This window comes from Vipera berus, assembly GCF_964194415.1.
Source record: "Vipera berus genome assembly, chromosome: 2".
NCBI lineage: Eukaryota > Metazoa > Chordata > Lepidosauria > Squamata > Viperidae > Vipera > Vipera berus.
This window is the reverse complement of record NC_138203.1, coordinates 163681453-163704445: the sequence shown is the minus strand read 5'-3', so window position 1 is coordinate 163704445 and position 22993 is coordinate 163681453.

The following is a 22993-nucleotide window of genomic DNA, read 5'->3' as shown; positions in this document are numbered from 1 at the left end:
GCTGTTCAATACAGCACATCCTTCCATTTTTATGCATTTTTGATTCTTCAGAGTAGAGTTGATTATAAACAAAGCAACTGTTGAAAAACAAAAAAAACCCTACTAAGAATGAGAAAGGACAAATATTGTATCTGAATCCATAATAGGTGGTGATGAAAAAATATGCAAAATATTTTTTGCAAAAAATAGATAGCCGTGGCGGGAGAAAATAATCTTTAAAATGTATATTAATTCCAAAATAAATAAATAATAGAGCTTGCTTCTCACATCAGGCTGTTCTAGGCAAACCAGTCATTGTGGTTTATAATCCATAGTTTGTATGGCATGAACTCAAATCAGTTATGATTTACTCAATAAGCCACCATGATGAAAACAACCATGGCATTGAGTAGTATGTGAACTCAATCAGATCTAAATCCCACATTTTCTGGGTCAAATATTAAGTTGAAGCTTTCATTTTAATACTTGGAAAATGTGCTTTCATGATAGCTTAATTTATCAAAAACATTCAGTACACAAAAGCTGGTTTGTTTATATTCTATAACTCCCAAAAGCAAAACAATGTTAACAAAAAAAAGCTGAAATTGGGATATTGGATGCTTTGTATAAATTATGATTGATGAAAAGCTAGTTATTAATATTGAGAGGTATTAAAATATTTTCTCTCAATTTCAAGACTGAATCACAAACCACTTCCCAATATTTTGGTTGGTCATATGGTCAAGAACAGAATAAAACAAAGCTCTCAACAAAAATGATTTTAAAAATTAGATTCTCAGATTTCTCTCTATCTCCTAATTCAGTCTTTCTATTCTAGAGTCACCACTTCATGGAACACAGAAATCTTATCAAAGAGAATCACGGCAAGGACACAATCTGCAATGAATTGTAGATCTTGCATCAGCTGAAACAGCTCTGTGTACTGCCGCAGAAGTGCTAATGCTATCAGCATTCAGACTAGAAGTCTGGGATGTATTGTGAGTGTTTGTGTCACCTGCTGACAGCCCAGACTCTCCAAGGCTGCCCTCGCTTACTGTGATTAGTATGCAATGATCATGAAGTCCCAGTGGGAGCCATTAGTTATCTCTCCACAAGAACAGAGATGTTTCTCTATTAACGTCAAAACATGGCTCCTCTACTCCCCATGTCACTGGAAAGACCTGAAAGATATTGCAACAGCAATTGTAAAGGGAATTAAATCAACATTCCCAAGGAACCCTGCAGCCTTGAGACATTGCCAGTGGCAGTTCAGGAGGCCCCCTCAAAGTCCTCTTACATAAAATGGAACGCTTTTGCTTCAAATGGGGATAAAAAGGTCACAAATCATGACCCTCTGACAAACCAGAAAAGATCGAAGAACTGGCTATGTTTGGCTTTGAGCCAAGACAATTAAGGGTAGGGATGTGATGACAGCCTCCAAATATTTGAGGGACTGTCATAAACAGGATGGAATGCCTGCTCTGCCTTGCTTACAGAGGGTAGGACATGTCAGTAGGCCAGGCTGGCATCTGTTTTTCAAACTTCTACTATTTTAACCAGACTGAAATAGTTTGATGCAATCCTGGGTGGAGTGTTTTTAATGAATTCCATTTTGCATACTGGACTCTGGTAGCCATAACTGCCTACACTCGTAGTAACACGGTGCTGTCCTTTCAATATCCCATAGCAGTGCCTGGGAATTTGAAAGCCACTTTTTGATGCTCAAAATTCCAAACAGGAAATCAAGAATTAAAACCTGCTAGGGCGAGTCTTAGCAATTGGTCCTACTAAGTGCTGGTAATTGTCCAATTATGTCTGGTCCTGGTGCTAACCTTAATCAACGTAATAGAAAATGGAAGGTTGCATGAATATGTGATGTATATCATTGCTTAAAGAGGAACAACGGGGAAGACAGTCGTGTCCATTTCATTCTGCATGCAGAGCAGAACGTTGTTGATTTGACAGTGTTGAAATTAGATCAGTCTGGACCTAACCCTGTTGCAAATATGGTTTGCCATATCTATTTTTCAGATATGTTTCCATGACATTGTTTTCATGTGGTCCCCAGCCCATGAGAGAAACTGGTTTAAGTACATTCTTAGCTGTTCTGTTGTTATTAAAGCAGTACTGTATTTCCTCCTATATTCAATGCTTCCCAAAAGGCAGCCTCATGTAGAAAATCTATTAGTGTTTTTTTCACTGATTAGCTTGGAGGGAAATCAGATAATTGCAGGGACTTGCAACAGTGGCAGGATAGGGATGGGCATCAGGACCGGCAATTTTCATGTCAAAATAGTTTTCCACTGATTGGAGGATGGGTGGCTACCACTTCATTATAGGAATGGAAATATGTCCTGAAAGGTTTGTGGTCATCAGGCTTTTCTGTGATACTATGCATTTTTAAAAAGGTCAAATTTCTTGACCTAGACCTGGGTCAGAAAGCCAAAGAATCATATTCAACTTAGAATGAAGCTCTTCTGTTTGACTAGGACAGGGGTAGGCAACCTCGGCTTTTTTATGACTCATGGACTTCAACTCCCAGAATTCCTGAGCCAGCCCAGCTGGCTCAGGAATTCTGGAAATTGAAGTCCATGAGTCATAAAAGAGCCGAGGTTGCCTACCCCTGGACTAGGGGGTCAGTTGGGATTTTGGAAGAGCGTCCAAGAGTTGTATAAACCCCCTTGTAAGGATGATAATAGTAGTAGTAGTAGTAGTAGTAGTAGTAGTAGTAGTGGTAGTAGTAGTAATAGTAATGTTGAAAGGGACCTTGGAGGTCATCTAGTCCAACCCCCTGCTCAGGCAGGAAACCCTATACCATTTCCGACAAATGGCTATCTGGTCTCTTCTTAAAAACCTCCAGTGTTGGAGCATTCACAACTTCTGGAGGCAGGGTTCTTATGAATCTGGGGGAACCCACAAGTGCAAACCTCATTACTCTCTCTATGGGAGTTGCACTGAAGGGTGGAAACTCAAGAAAAGTTGCCCATATAAACACTTCTCTTAAAATAAACATATACATATACATCTGAAATATTTGTATAATATTGGTGAGCTGATATTTTTTTAAAAGGAGTGGGGAGTAAGAATGCCCATTCATTCTGTACTGACTAGATGCCTGGAATAAATTCAATTCTAAAGGTCTTCCAGGTGTTTTATAAATATTTATTTATAAATAGCTTTGAGGACAGTCTCATACACTGTATTAATGATGACTAGATGATACCACCAGCACTTTCTTACAGATATTTAGATTGCCTGAATACATCAGCAGACATTTTTCACTGAGATTGGATTCAAGAGCTCCAATGTGAAAAGCATTGTGAAAAGAGCCCCCCCCAATTTAAAAAAAACCCCAGTTGTGTTATGTTCAGAAAATAGTAAAATGAACAACTACCTTTCAGTGCAGTAATGTGAATATTGTATGGGGTGTTTTAAAAAAGGTTGAAGAAAATTGCCAGAAGTACTTTACATTTCTGTAATCCACCTTACAAAAAATGCTTATTGAAAGATGTATAGAAAAATGAGGGACAAGAAAGATTTCATAAGTTACTTCACCCAGCTTTGTTCTTTGAGACAAAACACTCGGGGAACTATTATTAGCCACGAAATCGCTTACTGATGCAATATGTTTCCCTAAGGAATGAACGCATTTGGCTAAATTATAGGAAGAAAGAATATGATCAAGATAAAATGGAATGAGTCTACTTTTTTCTCAAAGAGGATCTCAAAACAATCAACCAACTCCCCCCCCCCAGCCACGTATACACACTCAGTAACTTCTGTGTGTATTTGTTACAAAAGGGGACAGAGAGAAAGAAGTATGGAGACAGGAAATCCACAATGTAAAATTCTGGAGGAAACACAATATAAAAATGTTAAATGTGTGTGGAAATGTGCAATAATACTGGTCATGGACAAAAGCAGAAGCTTTTTTAATTAGTTGAACATACAGAAGCAGTTATTATTATATACAGCCTAAGCAATATTTATTTATTTTTATCTTGCTTTTATTACTTTTACAAATAATAAAAAGGTGACGAACATATCCAACTCAAGGGGGCAAACATATCCAACATACCTTCCTCCTCCTATTTTCCCCATAACAACCATCCTGTGAGGTGAGCTGGGCTGAGAGAGAGTGACTGGCCCAAGGTCACCCAGCTGGCTTTCATGGCTAAAGGGAACTAGAACTCTCTGTCTCCTGGTTTCTAACCGGGTGTCCTAACCACTAGATCAGGCATGTCAAACTTGTGACTTCACGTGACATCGCGCGACGTATCGGAACTTTTTCCCATTGCCAAAAATGGGATGGGTGCGGTTTCTCTGTGACGCTCTGGCCCGCGGGCCGGCAGTTTGACGCCCCTGCACTAGATCAAACTATAAAATTTAGTATGAAAGCATTTCTGCTCTATGGTTTGAGTTCTTCCTTCTTTGTACTCTATTGATCAGAGTTTCCAATGGCACAAAAGTAAGTATTTACCATATGTTTAGCCCCTCTCTAATCATCATTTACTTTTACCTTGCTTATTTGCACCATAATCACAGAGGAAACCTCAGTGCCTGGGCCATGCACATTCCACAACCAGGGCAAGCATAAAAATGAAATGAAATGTGATTCCCTCCACCATCATTTGCAGTGTTACAAAGGCTTCTGTCTCCTTCCTTGATTTGCATAGAAATCATGTGCAGTTATGTGCTAAAATCTGGACTCAGTGTCTTTCTTCTCCTTGGTGGGTGCCCCTTTAATTTTAGCACTCACATGGCTAATCTTAGCTACTAGTGTGATAAAACTGACCTTTTCATGTTCAAAGTCCAGACTTGGTCATTAACCTATTGCCACTAAATCTTGTGCGTCACTTTTGTAAACATTAAGTAATACTGGGTTATTTTCTGTTATACCAACAGAAATATATAGTGGGTTCTAACATCACTCATCAAGAGTGAGATGGTTCTAACATCACTCATCAAGACCTGTTCTGTAACACCCAAGGCCTATTTCAACTTAGTGATTCTATAATCCTATTCAGATGAATGTATGGAGAAGAATAAAAAAAATCAGGATGGCAGGTGGTCACCCATTTGATACAAGTAAAAGGGAGTGTGGTTACAATTGCAGAAACTCAATTGCCATCTTAACAGAATTTAACAGAATAATAGAGTTGGAAGGGACCTTGGAGGTCTTCCAATTTTTTTTTAAATTACTTTTTTCCTTCTATCATAGATGTCCCTGATTTTGTCACTGTGATCTGTTGATTCATGTGTGTGCATGGACTGAATTACTGTGATTACATATTTGGTTTGCCTTGCAAGAGTATTTTTGCTGCTCTCTAAGCATTCCTTGGAATTGGCCAGAGAAACTTTGGCCAGTTCTTGTCTGTGTGTGTGTGTGTGTGTGTGTGTGTGTGTGTGTGTGTGTGCTTGTGAACCTTCAAGGAACAAAATGAGTACCCTAATTTAATTAAATTTAAGACATCCATTTTACCCCCTGAAATCCCCAGATTTTTCCTGAAATCCCCAGATTTTTCCTTGGGGAAATTTAAGACACAAAACTTAAGGCAGGGGTCTTCAAACTTGGTTCTTTTATGACTTCTTAAGAGCCTTGGTGGAGCAGTGGGCTAATGCCTCCTTAAGTAACACCAGCTGCCTGCAATTAGTGCAGGTTCGCATCCCACCAGGCTCAAAGTTGACTCAGCCTTCCATCCTTCCGAGGTAGGTAAAATGAGGACCCAGATTGTTGGGGGCAATTAAGCTGACTTTGTAATAATGCCGCTTGGGGGGGGCGTGAAAGCCCTAATAAGCAGGCATATACATAGAATGAAGGCTACTGCTAAGCTTGTAAGCCGCCCTGAGTCTTCGGAGAAGGGTGGGATATAAATGGAATTAAAATAAAAATAAAAAAAATAAAAGACTTGTGGACTTCAACTCCCAGAATTCTGGCTTAAGGTGTATGTTGAGGTTCTAGTCTAGAAAGAGTGCAGAGAAGAGCAACAAAGATGATTATGCAACTGGAGGCTAAAACATGAGGAACAGTTGCAAGAATTGGTTATGGCTAGTTTAATGAAAAAAAGGACATGATAGCAGTGTTCCAATATTAAGGGGCTGCCACAAAGAAGAGAGGGTCAACTATTCTGAAGGTAGGACAAGAAGCAATGGATGGAAACTAAGCAAGGAGAGAACCAACCTAGAACTAAGGAGAAATTTCTTGAGAACAATCAATCAGTGGAATGACTTGCCTTCAGAAGTTGTGGGTGCTCCATCACTGGAGGCTTTAAAGAACAGACTGGACAACCATTTGTCTGAAATGGTATAGGGTTTCCTGTCTGAGCAGGGGGTTGGACTAGAAGACCAGCAAGGTGCCTTCCAATTCTGTTCCATTTCTGAAACCCCCCCCAAACCTATCCATAAAATACTCCTATTGCATTGCTTCATATGACATACAAAGCTGTCTGATTGTAGCTTGTGAAATAAATTATGGCTAAATCAACTATTGCTTTCCATAATGGCTTAGCCCAGTTTTCTATATCATCAGCCAAGAATGCCTTACCCTACTTAATTAAGGTATACACGTCCAACCTATAATACTATATACCACCACATTGGAATACCATAACGTTTGTTGCCAGGAATAAAGTGGTGCCTAAGTAGAATCGATTATTACCTTGCTGACAACTCATGTTTCATTTTAATTAAGCATTTCTTTTATTCCCATTTTATTCATAATCAAATTACAACTAAGGTTGTTTCCCCTTTAGTAGCTCCCCACATTTCATGGTGCATGGGGAAACTGGAAATACTTTATAGAAAGACAAGTATTTTTAATTTTCAGGTGGCCAAGTCATAGCCTGAACATGAGAAGCAATGTGCATAATTGTATTGTTCAGCCTAGACCTCTGGTCTTCCCTGATGGCTTTACAGAATACAAGAACGAGAAACTGTGGGTATCAACTTGGATAAGAGTTGATGGCTTATTTTAAAATGTCTATCTAGCTCTCATGGAGTCCAGGAAACTAAGGAATGGAATGCCCATTCCTTCCCCATCAACACACATACATAGGGGAATTCCCCCTTAATCCCAATCAACTGCAATGGAACCATAAACAGGAGAGGGCTTTGAAGTTTTATTGGTCTATGGTCACACAGTGCCCTTTCTCAGAAGACTGACAATAAAGCAAACAAGCACTTTTTATAAAGTTGCTTACCTACATCATCTGCATCCTTTCCTGTCTACCATGTTTGGAAAAAGAAGATATTGCCAAGCAGCAACTGTCTCACTAGCAAAAACAACCCTCCAACTTTGCCCTTGAAACAGGCATGGTTCCTAGGAAACACAGAAAGACAACTGTGTGCATTTTATGGTGATTCTCCTCCTTTCCAGCACATTGTTGTGCACATCTCATCTGCTTCCATGTGGCTTGTAGCAGAACCTTCTTCTAAAATGCTCTTTAGATTCTAGCTTGTTCTGTACAGGTAGTCCTCAACTTACAACAGTTCGTTCAGTGACCATTAAACGGCACTGAAAAAAGTGACAAGACCATTTTTCACACTTAACGACCGTTGCAGCATTCCCATGGTCATGTGATCAAAATTCAGACACGGCAACTGATTTGCAATGATTGCCGTGTCCTGGGGTAAACCTTACGACAGGTAAAGTCAATGGGGCAACCAGACTCACTTAACAACCGGTAGTACTAATTTAACAATTTCAGTGATTCATTTAACAAATGTGGCATGAAAGGTCGTAAAATGGGGCAAAATTCACTTAACAAATATCTCAGTTAGCAAAAGAAATTTTGGGCTCACTGGTGATTGTAATTCGAGGACTACCCATATGTACCGCTATATCTGCTCATACCTTTCTCTTATCCAGGAAGGAGCCTTTGGAATAAGACTTTGGTCACCAAGGTAAAAGAGTAAACATCTACCCGTGTAATCCTATGCGCAATTATCCACAAGCAAACGCAATATATTCAGTGTTTGTTCCCAGATCACGGTGCATAGATTTGACCTCTGGGTGCCAGCCTCTGAACTACTTTGGATATTCGGAATATACATCAAGAAAAGAAGCTCTCCTGGTTGACTCTTTCTTTCCATGTAGACTAATTTTTTTCTCAATCTAAATACGGCACACACGCACACTCAGAAACAGAAGCATGCTGCATCTCATCCAGCCCCTCTTTTATATCCTGGCTTTTCATCATCATGCAGACAAATTACAGTCAGCTAAAACGGGCCCTTTTGTTTCCTTGGAAGAAATGCTTTTACAAAGGGTGTGACAGGCATAAGTTCATCAGGCAGTTTCTTCGTTTTGGTGACAGAAAAAAGCTTTACTGTAGTTATTGCTGTGTGTGGTTTTTGTTTTTTTTGAGGTGCAGGTAGAAAAAACTCGACAGAATTCAGTGCAAAAAAGAAAAAAAAATCTCAAAGTCTTTCATTTACTCATGTTACGGGGGAGGGCAAACATTGCCATCTACCATTTATGAGCTGCTTACATCTCTGCAAAATAAAATACAGAATAGATCACCACACATTTTGTTCAGTAGTCCTGAAAACCTTCTTTCTGTAAGTATTTCTGGTTTGCTGTTAAATAACTGGCCTCTGGGCAGTGCACGAAAGTATTATCTACACCAAATATTAAGAAAGCCTCCAGCTGCTAAGCTCTAAAGGCAACACCCAGGAAAATCTAAAGCCATTTTATTAAAATTGTCCCTGGCAGCACAGGGAGAATACCACAGAGAGACTTATTTGGGAAGCAATGTATCAAAACTCTTTTATCAAGGTGACTTCATGTAAAAATACTTGCGTTGCTCACAATTGTTTAAGCAAAACACTTCCCTTACCGCACCAACAAAATTTTCAGATAATGAAAGCATATTGTTAACAATAAATGTCAAGGCTGCGATAACTCTGCTTTAATAACAACAACCCCAAATGTTGTGTTGAGGGAGGGGGCCGCTGAAAAGTGTCCCCAACCCCATTTTCTTTCCCTGGTCTCCACCCAGGACAAAGAAACAGGTTGCACCTGAATTCTGAGCTGTTGGCTCATGTCTGTAAATTGCTTAAGTGAGTTATTAATAGCTTTTAATAAATTAAATCATTGTGGGAGTAATTTACATTCCTTTAGAAAGATGTCCACAACTTAGTCATGGCTCCCTTGGAAGTCATGCAAGAGTGATTATCAATGGGTAGAGAAGTTCACAGGTTCATTATTCTCAGAAAAGTTCTCCCAAGTTCAAGGCTGGCTTGGAAAAATAACAATAGTAAGAATGTATTATGTTTTTTTTCAGCTGGCTTTACTTTCATTTCTAAATCCTTATGATTACTTCAGAGCAGGCATTTCAACATTTGGAATGTTTTTAAATTGACAACACCATTTACACATGGTAATGCAGTTCTTGATCTACCACCATTTTATTAGTGACTGTTCAAATTTACAACAGCACTGAAAAGAGTGCCTTATGACTGGTTTTCACATGACTGTTGCAGCATCCCCAAGATCACATGATCAAAATTCAGACCCTTGGCTACTGGCATGTATTTATGATGGTTGCAACGTGCTGGGGTCATGTGATCACCTTTTGCGATCTTCTGACAAGGCAAATCAATGGGGAAGTCAGATTCACTTTACACCTGTGTTATTAACTTAACAGCTGCAGTGATTCATTGAACAACTCTGGCAAGAAAGGTTGTAAAATGGGACAAAATTCACTTAACAACTGTCTTGCTTAGCAGCAGAAATTTCAAACTCGGTTGTGATTGTAAGTCGAGGACCACCTGTAATATCCTTAATAATACTCATGATGGATAGATATGAATAATATGATACATTGTTCGGTGGCAGGTTCTCAGTCTGTTTAAACTGAACAACCTCACCAAAGCAGGGGTGGGGATCTAAGATCTCCAAAGATGTCCAGCATGCCTCATCATTGACTGTGTGAGCTGATATTGCAAGTGGCCAGTGTAGCAAATCTAAAAGGACCCCAGGCTTTCTCCCCCACCCCACCCCCACATTATGCATATACCCACAAAGAAAACCCCTGCTGGCTGAACGTTCAGATGTAAAAGATAAATTGCTCATGAATGTTTCCGAGGTGCATCATTTACATTAAATTGAATTTTTTGCCCTCCTGAGATTACAAATACTTAAAGGAGATCTAATATTAATAGTAAAAAGGCTGAAATGGCAAGGTATAAGTTAACTTTATGCAATAAACAAATCATCATGATGCTGTTCTTTATTTCAGGGTCATACAAAGCACATTTTTACGGGCCTGCTCTCACATTCTCTTCTTAGCTTTATGGCCAGTGGTAATTTTAATCTATTTTCTGAATATGGTCATATTTTACTAGCAGTTGCAAGGCTTCTCTAGTCTCTTATCTAGGCTGGGATCAAAACTGACATAATAGGATTCATTTCTGGTTAAACGTGCAGGATTGTGCTCAGAGCAATAAATTTCAAAGTAATAACTGACAATTTTAAAAGGGACAACTGCATCCTTTTTTAGTTTAATACAATTGTCAAGCAAGTGGACATAGCAACCACCCAAATCAGCAACAAGAATGCAGTTTGATGGTGTGTGTGTTTGCTGCTTGCATGTTACAACCAAGACAGTGGTAATCACTTCAGTAAGGAGATAATTATTTTAATAAAACTTATTAGTAGGGATGCACCCCACAGAGGCATCTGGTGAGAAACAAAATCCAGCAGATCGTAAGAAGAAAAAAATAGAGAGGAATATGTCTTTGCTTAATCCCATTCATCTTCTGCTTCAAAGAAGGATTTATTTCTAAAAGAGAGGTCCTGAGGTTCAAACATGCCTGGAACTCAAGTTTTTTTTGACCTGGAGGACAGTCTCTTAGGCCCAAACATATGGCAGAGAGCTATAATTTTGTCAGAGGAAAAGAGAAGATAGACTGTAAACAGTCTGTCTGAGGTCTTGCTTTTTAAATTGCAGATACTGGCATTAAGAAGTCTATGGGTTACACTCAAATTCTGAGTGTACGTAGGAAATACAAACAGCTCCTCTGCTCAGTTGCAACATTTAAACCTAAGAATGTGAAACCTAGGTGTGTTTCACATTCATTTTACATATTTTGGTCACTTTCCAGTTTTTAATATTTTATAATGCATTGTTAAGGAACACAGTCTAAATAAGATATATTAGATTCCATTAGTTTTTTTTGCTGGCGCACAATTTTGCAACCCTATGCTGAATTCTTATTGACTTGAACGAGACCAATTTTGAATAAATACAGTTAAGAAAAGATTGCATGGAAAATGTCATATGGTTGAGAGACAACTAAAGGCTGAATCTCACAACAGATTTTATATGTACTCCTTTATATCTGTATCTCCATAGATCTAACATGTCTATATATATTGTAAGTTTATATATCTATGTTTATGTTCAAGTCATGAGTATTTTATGGCTTGGACTTTTTTAAACGAAAGAAAAAGGTAACTGAAGCAGTAGGTACAGAAATGTGACATATAGGATTCATGTAATTTGCATAATTTTTGTTGGTTTGTTCTTTTATCCTTTTTCAACATATATCCACATAAGAAATAAAGAGATGAGACAGATAGATAGATAGATAGATAGATAGACAGACAGACAGACAGACAGACAGACAGACAGACAGACAGACAGATAATTTCTTATATATGAATATACAAAGTTTCACAAAAAAGTTGGATGACCTTGTTTAATTGTAACCACAATCTTACTTTGGTAAGCAACTTGTTCATAAAGCACAAGTACTATAAGGTGAAGTGATAAAGTCAGACTAGGAAAAACAGGCTTCCCTCCATAAGTTAGCCAACGGCTTCATTACTGAACATTGGGAAGCTGGTAAATCTATGTATTCATAAAAACACCCATAAAGAAAAGAAGCTTTCCTGAATTCCTAGTAAACATGGATGGGATTGTAGTTCATCACCTTTTGCCTCTGCTCTGGCAGGACAGGCTCTGCTTCTCAAACTACTTTTTAAAAGTTAACCAAGGTAAATTCCTGGCACATCAAGGGATTTCATATCAAAACAAAACACAAAGCTGCCTGCAGGCTGAAGCTGTAAAACTTGTTTCATGACAACTCTTGTAAAATATTTCTCTACTCAAAAATAATAAGCAGCCAAGTGAGAACAGCTGCCGTGTGTAGATCAGAAAGCATGTTGCAGTAGTAGGGTAGGGGAAGTAGAATTGCAATATTTTGGGCATGTTCCTCCTGAAACAGAAACTGTTTTAAAAACATACTAGATAAGCATCCAGCTGCCTCAGGAGTCAGCTGTAAAAGCGAAGGATCCTATCTTAAAAGAATTCACAGCTGTTGATCCATATGTTCTATTCACCTAACACCACTGGGAATCATTTGGCCATGGATTACTCTCTGAATCTTTAGGTTTCTGCCAGTACACCGCACCATAAATTAATAGGTCTATTCAAAACCCTAAGGAGTGTTTCCCTTTTACAATGATCTATGTGATGGTCCCTTCTGAAGCTGATTCGTGAAGCAATTCCTTGTTCTTCTACTTCTAATAGCAGAGAAATATCTACCTAATAAAAAAACCTCCTGAAGGTATTGGAACTGCCAACAAAGTTTCTGGGCAACATGAAATATTTCAATTAGTAGAATCACATTTTCCCAACTGAGGCTAAGGACACTGGCCTCGTGTATCCCTCACCAAGGTAAACTATGGCCATATTGCACATCCCTATAAACCATCTTCATATGCTTAATTCATATAATACAGCAGGCTAATAGGTGTTTGGCTATTTATAATTCAGTATTTTGAAAACCAACTATCACAGATTGCATCTTATAGTACAACTAACCTACTCTCTGTAGGTTATTACACACAAGGCCATTTCTTCACCATTTCTTTAGGGCAGCATATCTGATGGGATGAACCATTTGTGTAATCAAAAATTAGAAAAGCTCTTACTAATAATTAAATGAAATGTACTGAAATAAAATTTCATCACAGAAACCCACATATCACCACCTGTAATAACTACTTGGAAGGATCTGCCAGCATTCAAACGACAGAGTAGAACTCTAGACATAAATATATTATATTCCTAATATTAATATTTCTTTGACAATGTGTTTTTGAGTACTTTCTGGCCCTTCCACTTTGCAGCAGTGACACTGTTATGAAACCAGAAAAAAATATAAGACGGATGAAATAAAGTAACTATTCCCATTTTTTGCATCTTCAGTCTGACGTTTGTACCTCAAATTTCAACGCTTGACCACATTGCTATCACTCCAAATCAAATCTCAAATGTGAGAAAGCTGTCAACTCCAGTACTAAATATCACAGAAGTGTTTTTTAAAAACAAAAACTTCTTATCACATTAAATCGTATAACTATTTTTTCAAAAATACTTTGGGCAAATAAATGAGCTCAGTGAAAAGACCTTTAAAATATTTTAGCACCTAGAGTTGTTCTTTTATAGTGCTCAGTCACAGATGAATTTTTTAAAGCATCTCTCTCTCTCTAATAGTTCTCTCCAGATAATAATAATAATAATAATAATAATAATAATAATAATAATAATAATAATAATAATAATAATAATAATAATAATAATTTAATTTCTATACCGCCCTTCTCCCGAAGGACTCAGGGCGGTGTACAGGGCAAATACAATAAAAATACAATGTACAAAAGTTAAAAAAGAATTAAATAATACAGCCCAATTCCAATAAAAATTAATACAATTAATATTAAAATACCCCAACCCATCAGACCAGGCCGGCTTGTTCAAATAAGTATGTTTTTAGGTCACGTCGGAAGGAGCGAAGGTCGGGAGCCATCCGGAGCTCAACCGGTAAATGGTTCCAAAGGTCTGGTGCGCCCACAGAGAACGCCCTCCCCCTGGGGGTCGCCAGTCGACACTCTTTGACCCACGGCACCCTAAGGAGGCCCTCTCTGTGGGAGCGCACTGGACGAAGGGAAGTTGATGCTGGCAGCAGGTGCTCCCGTAAGTAATCTGGACCCATGCCATTTAGGGCTTTATAGGTCATTACCAGAATATGCTAGACCAGGAGTATGCTAGATATGCTAGATATGCTAGACCAGGAGTCTCCAACCCCCAGTCTGTGGACCGGCATCAGCCTGTGGCATGCCAGAAACTAGGACGTGCAAACAAATGAAGGCCCATCCACGGGATGCACATGAAACCATGCCCCCCTCCCCCGGTCTGAGGAAAAATCTCTTTCCATGGAACAGGTCCCTGTTGCCCAAAAGTTCGGGGGCATTAGATGCAAGCTTTTAGGATTTTCAGCATGTCAGATGAGCACCAGCTTCCCATTTAAGAACATCTGTAAGACACTATGTTCTTGTAGTTCTGACTCCATTAGGGCATAGCACTTCAAAAGCTAGTCTCTTCTTTAAAGAGGTTTATCAGGATTACAAAGTTGGAAGGGACTGATGTCATATTAGTTCCTTGTTCAAATTGTGTAAAAAGTGGACTTATTGCTTTGAGTGACAGGCCTTTGGAGCTGCAGTTTGTTTCAAAGAGAATAATGGTTTTATGATTAAGTTGGACTCCATAAAGAAAGCCTATTTCAGCATATCTGACAAATGTACTAAATGAAAAAAATAACATAAACAAACCCACTTAAGCATTCCTTCTAGTTTGAAGTCTTCATTGCTACGGACATTCATAATTTGAAAAAAGTATATACTGTTTTATAGATTTTATGCAACCAATCCTCCATTCAGTTGAACATCTTGAATTAAAATTAAAATTTGGCCTAATTATTGCTCACAAGATCTTTCATTTAATTTAAACTTCTAGGAATATATTGTTCAAGTAATCCAATGTCAGAACAAAGTATTTTGAGATTTCTGCATTGTTCATAGACATTCCCACTGCCCAGTCCTCTTATGCTCCCTCTCTGAGGCAAGTGTGGGTTGGGCAAAGAAGGCCTGAAGAGTACAGTACACCGTGTGTATACACCCAGCAGAATCACACAAGGCCTGAAGATCAACCCAGCTGCCCAGCAGTCAAATTTATTGGGCAGCAACTATATAGGAAGATGCTGGTGGCAGATCATGTGAGAGATAAAGAAAAAGCCTCAGTTCCTATTATGCGGGAGAATGCAACAGTAAACCATTCCTGTATTTAGCCAAGAAAATTACAGTGATTGGCAGCATAGTGCTGGATTATGGATTCCTCTGGACTGATAGCATTCAACGTGCTATTGAGGAAGAGGTGACCATTTTTTGAATACTAATAGTATTTACAGTATATGTGGCTGGATTAAAGCCTTCCAGACATCTAGTTCTGGAGATAACCATGCAGGAAAAAGAAAATCTGAAGTTGTGAAGAGAGAATTACAATGAATAATAATTCTTCATCAGCATGTTCTTCAAACAGCATCACTATATACGTACATCATCAGAGAGAGCAAATAGAAATCAAATGGATTATGTTCTTGGTTCAAGGAGATGGAGAGCTGAGTTTAGGGAGCTAATTGTGGAAGAAATCATTAACTAATCATCTGCTGGTTGCAAGTCAAGCTAAAGCAGAATAACAAAAACAACCAATTTCCAACATCGTCATTTCATATGATGTTAAGTTCATCCCCACTTTTTAAAAGAAAATTATCAGGAACATCTGTAAAATCCTAAACTTCAACAATAGAACATATCAGAGAAACAGTGGAATAGAGTAAAAAAAATTGTTAAGGATGAATGTGAAAAGAGGTTGCCAAAGACTAAGAAATAGAGGAAACTAAAAAGGTAAAGGTAAAGGTTCCCCCGCACATGTGTGCTAGTCGTTTCCGACTCTAGGGGCCGGTGCTCATCTCCGTTTCAAAGCCGAAGAGCCAGCGCTTGTCCGAGGACGTCTCCGTGGTCATGTGGCCGGCATGACTAGACGCCAAAGGCGCACGGAACGCTGTTTCCTTCCCACCGTAGTGGTCCCTATTTTTCTACTTGCATTTTTACGTGCTTTCGAACTGCTAGGTTGGCAGAAGCTGGGACGAGTAACAGGCGCTCGCTCTGTTACGCGGCACTCGGGATTCGACCCTCCAAACTGCCGACCTTCCGATCGACAAGCTCAGCGTCCTAACCCACTGAGCCACCGCGTCCCTAGAGGAAACTAAACAGAATGTCAAAAGGTGATGAAAATTGCCAGGAAGAGGGGGGAAAAAACCAAAGCCAAGAAAGAAAAAGATCTAAATAAGGACTTAACTAAGAACTTCAGAAAACTGATAGAAGAGACAAGAAGCAGTATTACAACATCTGTAAAAACACTGCAAATGGAAACAGCCATTGAAAATAAGAACATTTTTTTCGAAAGATCTTCCAACTCAGAAGGTGCTTCCAGTCTCTGACTGGTATATTAAAGGATCCCAGTGGATAGAAAAGGGGAACAGGAAAGTACAGTTTGGATAGAAGATGGCAAAAACAAACTGGTTTCAGATCAGCTAAGGACTGAATCATCATTCTGTACTCTCTTCTTATTCAATGTATATCTGTTATATATACTGCGTATTGAAGGAGGCTGGATGTTGGAATGATCTACCCCTACAAAAATCAGAATTGTGTAGGAAAATAATTTTCCCTATGAACTCTGTGGACATGAAAATTGGTCTTTGAAGAAGCAAGATAAAAAGACTGTGAACAACTTTGGACACTGGTGTTGAAGAAGACACCTGGGAATACCATGGAAAGACAGACAAACAAACAAATGAATTACAGAAGAAATCAATTGCCGTTATCACGTGAGATAGAAATGACCAGGTTAAAATTATTACATTTTGGAAGCGTTATATGGAAAGACCTAGTTCCCTTGGAAGATTTCCATTATATGGGAAATAATGGAAGAAAAGTGAAGATGACAAACAAAAGTTGAGAAAGTAGATGGACTCAGTTACATCAACAATAGATTGCAGATTTATACTTGTGGTTGCTACAAGTTCTCAACTTGTGGACCCAGATTGTTGGGGGCAATTAAGCTGACTTTGTAATAATGCCGCTTGGGGTGTGTGTGAAAGCCCTAATAAGCAGGCATATACATAGAATGAAGGCTACTGCTAAGCTTGTAAGCCGCCCTGAGTCTTCGGAGAAGGGCGGGATATAAATGGAGTTAAAATAAAAAAAATAAAACTTGATGGCACATAATCAAGTCAAATGTAGGAATGACAGATCTTCTGTCCTGATTTTATACTGATTACAACAGCAAGCTATTACACATAATGTTCAGGTACTGTTTTGATCCAATAAAGATCTTCTTATATGCGCCCACATGGCTACATTCACATGACAAACATGTCAAAACATCTGGTAGAGACTAGATAACATTGATTTAATTGCTTCAAAGTTGTACAAAAACTGATGACACCAATCCCAATATCCAGTTGGTATTTGGCCATCTGCTAATGACATGGTTATTAAAGGCAGATTACAAGGAAATTAGATTCCATTCTAGTAGCCATCATCTACTTCAACTAATTTTGGTGATTGCAATCTTTCTACTAAGTACTTCTCTGGACATTTCAGAGGAACTTATGCAAGAACATTATCAAATCCCCTCTGAACAGATAGAAATGAATAAAGCAAGACGGGTTAGGAAGATTAAGTATTGCAATAGCCAAGGGTTAGGGAGGAGCAACCAAACAGGACAGGCATAGACTCCAATGGATAGTTCAGATTGCAGAAAGAACAATTGCAACCAGCAACAGAAGACCTGTATATTGCGTGGGTCAGAAGGAGGGCTGAGAAAATATCTAAGATTCCCTCACATCCTGGATGTAAACTGAGGAATTCTGGGAGTTGAAGTCCACAAGTCTTAAAGTTGCCAAGTTTGTAGACCCCTGATGTAAACTGTTTCAACTCCTCCCATTGGGATGCCACTATAGGGCATGACAAAACAGCTAGACACAGGGACAGTTTCTTCCCTCGGGTCATCACTCGGCTGAATGCCTAATTTCCAGTGTACTGTCTATGTCTATGTATATTTACCCATGTAATGTAGTTGTAGTATTATTTCTCTTTCTTATTATCTTCTTTATTCCCCCTTTTGTATTTGTATTATGATAACAACGATGATGATTCTGTTGCTTTGCATGTACACTGAGTGCTTCTGTAGCAGAGACAAATTCCTTGTGTGTTGAATCACACTTAGCCAAACAAAGTTCACTTGACTTCACTTCAGTCATGTTACTAACTTAGCAACTACAGTGATTCACTTAACAACTGTGGCAAGAAAGATCGCAAAATGGGGCAAAATTCATTTAACAACTATCTGGCTTAGCAACAGAAATTTTGGGCTCAATTGTGGTCATAAGTCAAGGACTGCCTGTATTTATCCATGCTCTCTTTTGCTTCTATACTTTGACATGACTGAACTCTACTCTTCTACAACAGAAGCAAACATCCTCACTCACTAGTGGACAGCAAATGAACTGCGAGCTCAGACTCCTCAGCCCGTCTTCAGTAAGAAGTAAACATTTCTTAGAGCTCCAGAATCGAGCTTTAGGGGGCTGCAAGCTTTCTATCAGATCAGTTACAGATTGAACTTCTGCAACATGTTTCCTTTCATCTTGGTTACATGATGTGCATTTATTTAAAATATTTATAAACCGCCTTCAGGAGTAAATTCTACAAGGTGACGTCTAACAAGCTTTAAAAGCACAGGACATGATAAAGCAATGAAAAATAATTAATAATTAAAACCAAATAGTAGCAGAGATGCTACATAGCAAGCTGAACAGCGGAGTCATGGAGCAGTTTGAAGGCCTATAATGATGGGATTGGTAAGCATCAGTTAGAAGCACAATCCACAAGTGGCTAAGAAGGCTTTATTTTGTGTGCCTGCCTTCCTAATTGCTCCTCCAGGCCCCTGACGCTGATCTTAAAGGGCTGTCAAACTGACATTGATCAAGGCTATCTTTCAAACAAGCTGGATTCAAACAATTTAGGTCAGTTGGGTCAGAGGTGAGAAAAGTCTGACCTTCCAGATGTTGGACAGCAGCTCCCATGATGTCTAAACATTTGCTTTGCTAACTAAGGGTGACAGCAACTGGAGATCAACACTGCCCCAAAGGGCCACATTGTCTATCCCTGATGAGTTCGGCTTAGAAACATACTAGAAGCCAGAATAACTATCGCAGTACAACAGAGATGTCCTAGAAGTGGCCACTTTTTATATCAAGCCCTCCTTAAAAGTAATACATGCAAGTACACTGTATAATCTAGCTTGCTGTCTTTAGAGCCTGGACAAACTATATCCACATCTGTCCTCTTCAGGTAAGGTTGCAATTAGTCTATAAATCTATACTAGGTTAATAACTCATGGCTATTTGAGTCACTTGATCTTTTGCAGTCAGCATCATGTCCAGGAGAACCTAGAAACCAAATACTTGAACCCCCTTGCAAAAGTTGTAAGTCATCCCTCAAACTGGTTGAATTTTCTTTCCATTTTGCATGACTTCCCAATTTGTCTAACTGAACTGCTGGTATACACAGCTTGAAGATTCTACCATCTACCTAAAGTACAAAATGTAGGACTAGTGGGAATAATGCAATACAAATGTATCTTGCCATATTTGAGGAAACTATGCTAATTTGTTAGTGCAACTCAAAGTGTCATAATGTGAAAATCCAATGCTGCATAACTGCTTTTTCAATAACAATCTACTTTTTTAAATTAAAAATGTTTGCTAAAGTCATTCAGAGACAAGGGTTTCTACATGACGTAAACAATCTAGAAGCTACATTTGCATCACACTTTAATCTTGATTAATTTTAATCCTGGTTGGAGGAGGCCTTAGACTGATGTGTAAACTCAGCCTTTCTGATTAGTTAAGATTTGGTGTATAGTGTAAAGTCAGAAAAAGGGTTAAATCAATAAGGAAGTTCAGTGGGTTGTGTGAAAACAAGCAGTGTCACAATAAGTGGGTTACCACAAGAGGAACTATATTTTGAACCCTAAGTCACGAGTGTTGAATTCTAGTTAACATTTTTCATTTTATTGTTTAGGTACCAACTTAAGATGTTTTTATTCTTGCAAATATTTTTAATCCCCCCCTCTATTTAATCATCTCTAATTCGTTGCCTGGACAAGCTCTTGCAGTGTTCTTGGCAAGTGACTTGCCATTCCATTTTTCTTAGGGGTGAGAGAAAATGATTGCCCCAACGTCACCCAACTGGCTTTGTGCCTAAGGCAGGACTAGAACTCACACTCTCCCAGTTTCTAGCCTGATGCCTTAATCATTACACCAAATGGACTCTCTCTCTCTTGTTTAACTTTACCGGTAGTTCTTTTTAAAAGTGAGAGCAAATTTGTTATAAAATACTGGAACTACTTTTATATTATGCTGTTGTAAAATTATCTTTATTGTTAATGGTTAAAGTAGAAATTTAGAAACTTACGGGAAAGAAATGACAGCTTGAAGACAGTTCTACAAAAAGTGGAACTGATGTCTGCAGTAGAATGAAAAGCCAGTTAGTAGACCAGCTATTCAATAATTCCTCTCTGGATAGGGAGAGGATTTGAGATTGCCCACAAATGCTCCAGACAATTACTCCTCATGAGGAGAACACAAGACAGCAGTTTCTTGCAAGCTTAGAGCTGTGGGAGATGAGGGAATAGCCATTTGCTCAAAGTTTGGTTGGTGCAATGGAATGTGGGAATGACCTTGAGGAATGAGGGGAAAAGATACTGACTAGAAAACAATCAGACAAGAGAGATAGGAGCCTTCAGTAGCTTGACAGTCAGAGAAAAAGACTTAGAAAGGCCTCATCCTAATGAATCAAGCAGTTGATTCATTAGTGAATCAAGCAATGGTGTAAAGTTTAGTACTTTTGTACTTTCAGACTTTCAAGATTCTGTTACTGTGGCCTTATAATAATGTGGATTAAGATGTTGAGACTGTAGAAAAAGTGCAGAGAAGAGCAACCAAGATGATTGGGGGGACTGGAGGGTAAAACATATGAAGAACAGTTACAGGAACTGGGCATTGGCTAGTCTAGTGAGGCGATGGAGACATGATAGCAGGGTTTCAATATTTGAGAGGCTGTCACAGAGAGGAGTGGAACAACCTATTTTCTAAAGCACCTGAAGGCCAGACAAGGAATAATGGATGGAAACTGATTAAGGAGAGATTCAACCTAGAAATAAGGAGTAATTTTCTGACAGTGAGAACAATCAACCAATGGAACAGTTTGCCTTCAGATGTTGTGAGAGTTTCATCACTGGAAGCTTTCAAAAAGAGACTGGACTGCCATCTGTCAGAAATGGTGTAGGGTTGGGGGGTTGGAGTAGATGACCTACAATGTCCCTTCCAACTCTGTTATTCTAATTTCCTCTAGTCATATTTCCTGTCTGTTTATTAGAAGAGCTGACAGTACCTTTGAAAGGATACTAGGTTCATATACTTCCTTTTCTAGCCACTTGCAGTAATTGTTTGTTATTGGCTTTTCAACTATTACAAACTTTTGCTTATTTATGTGAAAAATATTTATGTGTCGATAATAAAGCTGTTTTTCACCAGTTTCTGAAAAGTTCAGGGATATTTTTTATGAAGAATGTTAGAGAAATTTTGTAAAGCTTTCCAGATCAAGAGTGTGTAATTCTTTTTCCTACTGATGCTGCATTCCCTGATTGGTGAGGCTGAAGGGTTGGGATGGCCCTGTATTCCTTTCATCGTTGTTGTTTTTTGACAACTTTTCTTTCTTTCTTTCTTTCTTTCTTTCTTTCTTTCTTTCTTTCTTTCTTTCTTTCTTTCTTTCTTTCTTTCTTTCTTTCTTTCTTTCTTTCTTTCTTTCTTTCCCAAAATGCTAACTGTGATGCAGGGACAAAGAAATCTCACGTTTTTCAAAGCATGTATGAAATTAAATGCAGCTCACCAACCACTGCTCTAGGCCATTGGTCAGAAATAAGTAGGTTTTGATCTGACCTTTAAGGTGGCTATATCTATCAGTGTCACAACAAATTAAGTCAGTTGCCCACATGCTGCTTTTCTTGCTATTAGTTAGCTGAAGAACAACTGGAGAATGAATACCTCTAAGTGGAAATAAAGTAAATCTCCTGTATACCAAGCTTGTCTCATGATGCATACATGGACACAACCGTGTGTGGCTTCTTGATATCAGCATGGAAATAGTTTGCTTTCTTCCTGCATGGCTTTTCAACTTTCCTATTTAATCAATGATCCTAGGATTTCCTAGTGGTCTCACATCCAAGTACTAACCCTGCTCAACTTTTTTCAAGATGAACCAAGATCATGGCTTCTAAAACCTGTGAGGTGGCATTGATTTCCAAAATGGAATTCTTTACTGGCAAATAATGTATTGAAATGACCTATGATTTTCTTTCTAATCCTAGGATTCTAGAATTCCAAGATTTTCACAGCAAGCTACAACTGCTGAAAATTCCTCCTCCTCCTCCCCCCAGCATAATTATATTGTGCTTTTTAGACCCTGTTCATTCTAGAGCTCTGCAAAAATATGTAGAGCAACATTGTGAACTCTGAAAGTAGATTTCTATTTTGGGATTAAGTATGGTGTATGAATTTCATTACTGGTTAAAGCAAAGCTTAGTTTAGTCTGCAAAATCCTCTACTATTGAATATGATACCTGAGAAGCTGATGAAAAATTCTGGGTTCTGATCCAGGAGTTCAGAAAAACAATGTTCAGTTTGTACATGTAAGTCTTTGTGTGCAGTGAAGACATATAAATTGCCTATTAGTTAAAAATGGTCCTCCTTTTCTCCCAGATACACTGCTATTTCTGGGACCATTCATAATTTCCCACTGCTAAAGGGCAACATTTATACTTTAAAAATGGCACATTTCCCAGCTGGGCAATAGAAACTGTCTAGAATCCAATTGTGTGAAACAGTGTTCTACTCTGGCATGTGCATTTTTCCACATTTTAAAAGATGGGCTGTGACTGACCAAGCAAACTAAGCAAGCCCCCCATCTCTCGTTCCGAGTCTGTCTCCTAGCCCATCCATTGCATCACCTTACCATGACATTAGACGGTCTTGTGACCTC